At 43.1% G+C, this 6,444-nt stretch overlaps 1 long non-coding RNA gene across 1 annotated transcript; it reads right to left on the bottom strand.

Annotated features, from left to right (window-relative positions):
• Positions 1-403: 403 nt before the first annotated feature.
• LOC121064017 lies at positions 404-4,812 on the bottom strand. The gene is made up of 3 exons (XR_005816273.1): positions 4,634-4,812; positions 4,301-4,529; positions 404-1,948 (listed from the first exon to the last, which is right to left on the bottom strand). It is a non-coding gene; the product is annotated as an uncharacterized LOC121064017 (long non-coding RNA).
• Positions 4,813-6,444: the final 1,632 nt, after the last annotated feature.

Here is a 6,444-nt window from a genome sequence, read left to right on the forward strand (position 1 = left end):
CACTCCATTTTCCCTAATTAGCCTGGTTTTGGAACACCTTCCCTAAACCTCTTGCTTTCAGGCTGTGTGTGCTGATGGGGATGAGCAGCACCTTACTGCAGAACTCTGCTGCTTACAGAGGGAACAAGTTGTTGATTACTGCCAAATGCCACCAGCACACGGCACACATCATGAAAGGAACAGGTCCCACATTCGTCAGCTGAGAAAGAAATGCGTACAGGATCTCTCTAACATTCTGGGTGTCCAACAGCTAGCATCAAACATGTAGGTAGAAATCAAACCATAATACACTGCGGCTGTGTGTAAGAATTCCTGTTTTTATTGTGGGGCTGGAGGGGAACTATTGACGTGGACACTCTGTGCGTTGTTGCTGTGGTCTGAAAGGAAAAGTCTGCCATGGAAGGATGCCTCTCTCTTATGAATGGATTTTCTTCACACTTCCCTAACTGCAAGCTGGGAACAAGCAGGAGAACATTGGCCTCAATGCAGCTTACTTTCGAAGGAAAGTAGAGGAAGCAGTGCATGGAGCGGTGGGCCTCCTGCGGCAGTAGCTGACAGAGTGAGGAAAGCAACTCAATAATAAGTATTACTGACCACATTTTCATTAGTCATTCTCTCCCTCATCTGCCTCTGCTTAAAAACATCACAGCGTAAGCACTAGCTTGAATTAGTTGTTATTTATAGCTCTGCCTATGAACAGAGCCTTCTTCCAGATACTGAAGATAAATTTTCCCTTTCCAGAAGGAAACTTTTTCCTCCTTGTTGCAGAGCGATAAAGTAAGCTGCTTTCCTCTGAGCATTTGGGTTCTCCTGCTGCAGCATATCATCTATTTCTGGGCTTGCTCAGGCAGCATCAGACTGCTGGTGGATGCCACTGCACAGCTGTGCCTGGTACCGTGAGGCACTCCCAGCTGGGTGAAGGTGTGGATGGGGCACAGAACTGCATTTCCAGTTTGGACGGTATAAGCTCCGATGTCCTGGCCATTCATCTGCATACAGTCATCAGTGCTCACTCACTCTCTGCCATATCCATGACCCCTTACTGAATTAATCATAGGAAAAAAAATTGTCATCTCTGTTGAAGTTCCCAGAAATGCTCTCCGGTTTATCCAAAAGAAGAAAGAAGTTCGCTTGAATAATTGTGTATAGATCCTTCTGATTTCTTTTGCAGGAAGCATCCTCAAAGGGCCATATAATATTTTCAATGCTCTTTAAAAGGACATAGAGATGTAAATATTTGATCTTGCTGAGGGGGCTTTTTGCCAATAATTTAGGAACTGCCAGTGTTGTTCTGTCAAGCAAAAGGTGATCTAGTCCCTGGAGGGAAGCATCCTACACTTATTACAGGGGAGGTGAAGGGCTGACACTGCTTTTTAGCTAATCCCATCACTATCACTTCATATAATTTTATAGAAAACAGCAAGCAAGAAATACGAGATTCCAGTAAATACAGTTTACATGGGGAACTAGGGATCTTATTGAACTATGAACTTATAGTAATTCATCACAGGGTATTTTATTAATACATTACTATCAGCAACGTGTCTGTGCAATTTTCTCAGCTGGACCAGCTACAGATAGGCAGGAGAAGAGGGGGAAGAGTGATTAAATGTAGTATGTATTCTTCTCTCCGCACCCATTTCTTCATAATGGTAAAGTGCATTGCCCTGCCAAACAGGTACTTTTCCCAAATGATCTGCATAGTTTTGCTTTCTTTCTTGCAGCAAGGCATTTACATGAAGACAGAATAACTTAGCTATCTTGGCTGTTGTCTTGACAATGTGAGACAGAGGTAATCTAATGAGTTTACTTCTCAAAGCTACAAAGAGGTGCGAGTCACAAAACACAGGGTCAGCATCCAGATATTTCTGTCACTACAGTTCAAGGAGTTTGGCTTCATTGTTTCTGTTAAAGCTTCTCTCTCTTTGAGATGACAAAGTGATAAGCACTGAAAAAAAGGAAGTTCTCATACATGTTTATTATTCCACTCTTAATAAAGAAGAGGGAAATCTGAAAAGGGAAAGGCAGTCGTTAGTTTTTGGAAAGACAGAGCTGCAAAGGAGTTAGTGCAGAAAACCAGACATAAAGACTTGAGGGTTCTATTCCTGGGTAGCCTTAGGAAAGATGCTTCACCCTGTCTTTTGTTAAAACACATTCTACGTTTCAGGATTACTGCATTTAAACTAAAGCTCTATATCAACCAAATATCAACCAGGTATGCCCTGGACAACTTTCATGAATTACAGGGATCGATCAGAGATTCCCAGTACTAATGGAATGAAATTTGCCTCAAACTCCTTCAGAAGGGCAGAGCATGTGGATTCAGATCTGGCCCTTGGATTTGTGTCTCTCTCCACTTGGATGTTTTGCATGAGTCACAAAGGTATCTAAAAATTTGCAGATGGAAAACATTAAGAAATTGTACCTCTTTTTATGACCGACTGGACCAAGTAAGCAAAGCATTTACCATCCCAGCCAGGACAAAGCAATTACAAAAGCTTCTAATCTTTTTCCAAAACTGGTGCATGGGAAGTAAAAATAGTCTTTGCATTTTCCCATTAACTTAGAAAATACAAACTGTTCTAGGAATCACAAAGGAATGTTAGGTTATTTGTAGAAAACTCAGATTATTATATCATCTGTCTGGCCAGTGATTTATTACTGCCAAAATTCTGTGCTGCAGAAGCACAGCACCAATAAATCATCATTTCACCTTGTCAATAGCTTTAATAGGAGAGGGAATGGCTGGTGATTTTTCTAGCCACAATGGTACTCCAAAAGAAGTTCTGAGGCAGGACTGCTCTTTCCAAAAGGAGCAACAACATTTCCTTGTTACCCAGAGGAACAGGAGGCCAGGAACATATCTGCATTACAAAAGAGCACTAGAAGATACTGCTGCACTTGGAAATACTGCTTCATTTCATCCCTGGTGGATGCTGCCACCCCTCTAGGTGGTTGCTTCCCCTTCAACATCTACCAAATTGACCATGAGAGGTGAGTGTTCCTCATACACTTCAGTGGAGTGGCTGGGCTCACCACTGACATTGCACGGGAGCTGGCAAGGAGCACTGGCAGAGCTCGTTGTGTGGCCAAGAACCTCCAGCCTGTGACGAAAAGCAATGGGGCTGGGAACATGCCCTGTGTTAGATAATATTTGCAAAGCATTTGCAAGGGAAAGAACTGTATAAATGCTAAATGCTGTTGTTTAACTGGGTTGAGCTCTTTTCAAGACAGATCAACTGTATTTTCCTAGGAGGGATTTTAAGTGATTTCTCATTCTCCACCTTTTGTAAACCTTTTGTGTTTAAGGCAGTTACAAGAGGGCTGTAATTCCAAGGTCACTGGAATGGAGATCATAGTACTGAGGCAGTAGTCATTTATCTATGGTCTCCTACATACTTTCCATTTCTCACTTTTACCCTATCTCTTGACTTCTTGTTGTTGTTGTTGGCAATCCTTTTGATTATTCCATTACTGATTGAGGATTTTAGTCCACAGATTTATTGCTTTCTGTATTTTTACAGACTGGATAGCCAATAGTGCTGATTGTTTCTCCTTAAAGTGATATTTCTGCTTTTCATCATACTTCTTAAAAAGCATCCTGTTTTCTTCCCACATTTACCCTTACATATTTTTTTTCCTAGAACTCTTTGTTTTGCACTCTCCCTTCACCATAGATTACATTTCTCACATTCTTTATCCTTTGAGTGTTTAGCAATCACAGTCAAATTTCCCCTAGTTTCACCCCCAAAAGGCTTAAAAACCCCTGCAAAAAGCAGCAGAATTCATTCCAAAAGAAATCTCCCATAAGGAAATGAAAGCAAGACTTCATCTTTCTAACGTAAAGTCAAGCTATTTCACATCTGCTTTTATGTCAAGAGAGAAAACACCCAGCACCTTTCTCCTTCTCAAGTTGTCTTTAGGTAGGAGCTCAAAGCTGGAACAAGCAGAGCGGTCTTGTGTTTATTAATCTCATTTCAGTTGCCACCTATCACCTACCAAAGCTCTTAATATATCATGGTGAAGTGCTTCAGAAGCAACACAGTGAAATTTTGCAGCAAGGAGATGGCTTCAGCTGAACTATAGGAATTACATCATGAAGCATCAGCATCAATGCAGAGGCCATAGTAATAAGCTACTGGTTCCCCATGCTTTCTGCCGTATCAGTGCTGAGGGGTGGAAGCTGTGTGACTAAGGATTTACAGCACGGACAGCAATCTGCAGTATGACAGGTGACTGCAGTATGTAAGCTGAAGAAAGAATTTACGCTGCCTGTTCATACTCCCAGACTCTGAAGTACCTGGTACAGGTGTCCTTATAGAGTATGGATGTTGGAAAACGAGATTCAGAGCAAACAGCAAGTTGAACAAGATACTCCTTAAACCAGCCAGAAGGAAATGCTGAGGATGATGCCCATGGTTAATCCCCAGAATCTGTGGAGAGCTTGAAGCAGGTGATTTTCTGTGTGCTTCTCTTTCTGCATGAACTCACTCTGAGCTGGTTCCTAATCCAAGCGAGCCACCGCCTTGCTAAGGAAAAGCAAAAAGCCCAGAAACAAGAGGAAAATGCATTACATTTCAGCTGAAAAATGAGACAGTTGCGTAAGATACTTATTTAGAAAATGCAAGTTTACCAGTTTGCAGCGGGGCTGTTAAGGAAGTCCCCTAAGTGCCCCCCAGCTTGCAGATGTTTTAGTTTGAGCCTCCTCTGGTTTCCCTGGCTGAGGCTGTGCCCTGCGTGAGAGTGCCGCGGAGCAAGGAGCTGTCGGGTACGGGGAGAGCAGCAGAGCAAGGAGGGCTGCAGCCCAGTCTGCCTTTCCACGTGGCAGATTTTTGGTGATCAGATAGTTATGAAAGGCAGGTAGAACACATCTTTCATCATCTTGTGGGTGATTCAGAGTCTCATTGAATTGTTTTTCCGGGATCAGAACCAAGCAAGCCAGAGCCAGTTTTGTCTTGCAGATGGCTTGGGGCTAATGTGCAACTTGACCACTCCTATGTTTCTGTAGTGTAACAGGTAAATGCAGGTGCCTCAGGATTTTACCAGTGCAGAAGCAAGTAGCCATGGCCCCTGTAAGAAGTCTTGAGGAAGCTTTGCTCTTGTTGGGTAACTCTATTCAAGGTTCATTCACAGTTCAAAAGGCACTTCATGGAGGTGTTTCATGGATGGGCCCTAGTTCCTGTTCTGATACCTGCACATCAGCAAATGCAATGCCTACCAATGCAGATCTATTGCATGTGATCTTTCCCTGGGACTTCACAGTGAGATATATCCAGAAGGAAACCAGGTGTGTTTGTAACCTGTGCTTTAGGGCTTGGAGGTTGACGAGCATTTCCATCAAACGCAAAATTCAAGCAGACAGAGGAGACCCTTCAGAGAAAAGTGAAGAATCAACATTTTTTTAGTAGGTAACAAAATCTGAAAGAGCTGGTCATCCACCCAAAATACAGTGCTTCTGCTATTTGACAGCTATTCTTAGTAAAAGACTTGTACTGAGGGGAAAAAAAAAAGAAAAAAAAAAGACTAACTGGATCTTACGGACCCTTATGATCTTTATAATAATGTATATTTTCTGGAGGATCTCTGTCTCATGGTTTGTGATGCAAAGTTTAATGCAAGGATACATGCTCACTAGGCTGCAGTGGCCCTGGCAAACCAATATGCTTTTTGCAAGGTTGAATTCCCCAGAGGTTTCTCTGTGCTTTACTCTGGTTTATGGAGTGCTATGGATCACCAGCACAGGTCCTCCACGCACTCAGTTCTTCTTGGCAGAAGTTTCAGGGTGACCGAGTACTTTGCACAGATGCAGGTACCCAGACGATCTCATCATGTAAGCGCTGATCATCTGTAAATGTGGCCGTGAGCATGATGAAAAGAACTGATGGGTGATGGACATCTGAAATCTGGGTCCCACTATGAGAGGCTGAGCTCTTGACAGTCCCTGTGCATCAGGGACCAGAAGAAGCAACCCAGCCTAAGGTGGAAGCTCAGTGTGTGCAGTGCATGCTTAAAAGATGCCAGTATCTCTCCCCCTGTTCTACAGGGTTAGGTTTTCTTCACACTCTTCCCCTGACCTTCACAGCCTTCTGCTTCCACACCAGTTACTGCTGCGATTTGTCCCACCAGCATGGTGTTCTGCCTCAGTCCATGAGTCAGTTTGTTTGTGTGGCTCATTTCAGATATGTGCAGCCCATGGAAAGAACTGAACACAGGTAAGAAATCTTCAGCCTCAAGAGGAAGGGAGGACACCAAAACAAAAAGGAGGCAGCTGAGGACAACACCTTGCTGTTTCTTGAAGATGTCTTGAATTCTGCTGGCTGCATTGAAAGACCACTCCCCTGGAGAACACAATATGCCTAATATTTCATGACTCTCCGAATTCTAAAGAGGTGAAAAAAGTCACCTGAAATACAAGCAATGGCAGATGATTAGAATGCCTCTGAG

The sequence above is a fragment of the Cygnus olor genome, chromosome 1 (genome assembly GCF_009769625.2).
Source record: "Cygnus olor isolate bCygOlo1 chromosome 1, bCygOlo1.pri.v2, whole genome shotgun sequence".
Taxonomy (NCBI): Eukaryota; Metazoa; Chordata; class Aves; order Anseriformes; family Anatidae; genus Cygnus; species Cygnus olor.